The sequence below is a fragment of the Amblyraja radiata genome, unplaced genomic scaffold (genome assembly GCF_010909765.2).
Source record: "Amblyraja radiata isolate CabotCenter1 unplaced genomic scaffold, sAmbRad1.1.pri scaffold_586_ctg1, whole genome shotgun sequence".
NCBI lineage: Eukaryota > Metazoa > Chordata > Chondrichthyes > Rajiformes > Rajidae > Amblyraja > Amblyraja radiata.
Genome location: NW_022630633.1, coordinates 48,762 through 51,713, shown reverse-complemented (window position 1 = coordinate 51,713; position 2,952 = coordinate 48,762). Strand labels below are relative to the sequence as shown.

At 50.3% G+C, this 2,952-nt stretch overlaps 1 long non-coding RNA gene across 1 annotated transcript in view; it reads left to right on the top strand.

Annotated features, from left to right (window-relative positions):
- The window catches only part of LOC116970156, a 7,539-nt gene extending 5,986 nt beyond the window's left edge, over nucleotides 1-1,553 (top strand). Inside the window, exon 3 of the long non-coding RNA XR_004411034.1 lies at nucleotides 1,428-1,553. This is a non-coding gene — a long non-coding RNA (uncharacterized LOC116970156). The remainder of the gene's footprint in view (nucleotides 1-1,427) is intronic.
- The last annotated feature ends 1,399 nt before the right edge of the window (nucleotides 1,554-2,952 follow it).

The following is a 2,952-nucleotide window of genomic DNA, read 5'->3' as shown; positions in this document are numbered from 1 at the left end:
AGACAGCAAGAGAGAGAAAGCGAGAGACAGAGAGAGAGGGTTCATTATAGTGTGTGTCGGAAGGAACTGCAGATGCTGGTTTACACTGAAGATAGACACAAAATGCTGGAGTAACTCAGCGGGGCAGGCAGCATCTCTGGAGAGAAGGAATGGGCGAGGTTTCGGGTCGAGACCCTTCTTCAGAACGGTAAAGGTAGACAGATAAGATCAGAAAGATCGGTTGTCTGTTGTAAAAATGACTTAAATGCCGAGCAGCATCTTGAAGCTGTGGTGCTGAAGTTCGTCCACGTGACTGGTGAATTTTGAAAGTCCAACAGACCTATTCTTTGAGAGTAGGTACAGTGGCGAGTGGTGGAGTAGCTGCCTCACAGCGCCGGAGACCCGGGTTCAATCCTGACCTCGAGTGCTGTCTGTGTGGAGTCGGCACGTTCTCCACACAGACAGCACTCCATATTATAGACAAGACTCAAGTCAGGAGTGACGGAGTAACTCAGCGGGTCAGGCAGCATCTCTGGAGGAACATGGGTAGGCGACGTTTCACAGAAGTGGTAGGAGCAGAATTAGGCCATTCGGCCCCATCAAGCCTGATCACGGCTGATCTATCTCTCCCTCCTAAGTCAATGGGTAGGACAGGTTTGGAGGGATGTGGGCCAAACGTGGACAGGTGGGACTAGTGTAGATGGGACATGTTGGCCCGTATGGGCAAGTTGGGCCGAAGGGCCTGTTTCCACCCTGTGTCTCTCTATGACTATGAGTAGGTGAGGAGATAACATGCCCCTTTGCGATTAAGGCCTTTGTTATCCCCGGGTAACAAGGCCTTAACATATACAATTATAAAAGGACTGAGAAACATGTCAAATTATAAAAGGACTGGACAAGCTAGATGCAGGAAAAATGTTCCCAATGTTGGGCGAGTCCAGAACCAGGGGCCACACACAGTCTTAGAATAAAGGGGAGGCCATTTTTGACTGAGGTGAGAAAAAACTTTTTCACCCAGAGGGTTGTGAATTTGTGGAATTCCCTGCCACAGAGGGCAGTGGAGGCCAAGTCACTGGATGGATTTAAGAGAGAGTTAGATAGAGCTCTAAGGGCTAGTGGAGTCGAGGGATATGGGGAGAAGGCAGGCACGGGTTATTGATTGGGGACGATCAGCCATGATCACAATGAATGGCGGTGCAGGCTCGAAGGGCCGAATGGCCTCCTCCTGCACCTATTGTCTATATTTCCATGTTTCTATGTTATCCGGCACTTGTTGGATCAGCAGCCTCCACTGCCGGACAAGATTTAAAAAAACGAGATTGAAGGAACTGCAGATGCTGGTCTAAATCGAAGATAGACACGAAATGCTGGAGTAACTCAGGGTCTGGAGATGGGGTCTTGACCCCGAAACGGCACCCATTCCTTCTCTCCAGAGATGCTGAGTTAAGCCCCTGTCCCATTTGCCCTCGACTCATACTCGCAGCATGGTCGTCACGAGGTCGTAGCTAGGCCGTGATGCTGGTCGTAGCTGCTCGCGGCATCAAGTAGGCCGGGACGTATTTTCTAGCCTGATGAAACATAGAAACATAGAAACATAGAAATTAGGTGCAGGAGTAGGCCATTCGGCCCTTCGAGCCTGCACCGCCATTCAATATGATCATGGCTGATCATCCAACTCAGTATCCCGTACCTGCCTTCTCTCCATACCCTCTGATCCCCTTAGCCACAAGGGCCACATCTAACTCCCTCTTAAATATAGCCAATGAACTGTGGCCTCGACTACCCTCTGTGGCAGAGAGTTCCAGAGATTCACCACTCTCTGTGTGAAAAAAGTTCTTCTCATCTCGGTTTTAAAGGATTTCCCCCTTATCCTTAAGCTGTGACCCCTTGTCCTGGACTTCCCCAACATCGGGAGCAATCTTCCTGCATCTAGCCTGTCCAACCCCTTAAGAATTTTGTAAGTTTATATAAGATCCCCTCTCAATCTCCTAAATTCTAGAGAGTATAAACCAAGTCTATCCAGCCTTTCTTCATAAGACAGTCCTGACATCCCAGGAATCAGTCTGGTGAACCTTCTCTGCACTCCCTCTATGGCAATAATGTCCTTCCTCAGATTTGGAGACCAAAACTGTACGCAATACTCCAGGTGTGGTCTCACCAAGACCCTGTACAACTGCAGTAGAACCTCCCTGCTCCTATACTCAAATCCTTTTGCTATGAAAGCTAACATACCATTCGCTTTCTTCACTGCCTGCTGCACCTGCATGCCTACTTTCAATGACTGGTGTACCATGACACCCAGGTCTCGCTGCATCTCCCCTTTTCCTAGTTGGCCACGAATGTCCACGAGTGAAAAAAGGTCGTGGATTAGGCCGTGGAAGTGGGACAGGGCCCTTCACGCCAGCTTTTTGTGGCTGTCGACAGGAAAAAGAACTGAACTGTTGATCCTGGGCCACAGGCGAGACGACCTCATCGTGAATGGCAATCATCTCGATGAGGTATCCTTAAGTGAGTTGCTAACATGAATTCACTCCGATTGATGTGAAGGTGGATGGGGTGGGGGGGGGGGGGGGAGACGAAGGCTGTGCAGTAAGTAGTTTAGATTAATCATGCACTGCTAATACAACTGCCCAGTATTGAGGCCCCTGACAGCTTTATGTACAGTATTCCATTTGTCAAGTACATTATCTTTAATGGAAGCAGATCGATGGGGCGCCTTGCACTTTCGTCTTTGCCGATGAATCATTTTGCGTTTTAACGGAGGGAGAGAGAGAGAGGTGGCCCGGGCCATTTGCTGCATCTGCCCGATTGGGTAGAACCCGCGGATAGGCCGAGCTCTTCTCCGCCACTGGAATCACGGCGGATGCATTTGGCCGCCGACAACCAACGCTTCCCGCTCCAGGAACCGCGCTCGGCCCGAAAACGTCGCCCGGTCCTTTCCTCTCCACAGAGACGCTCCCCGTCCCCCCGCCG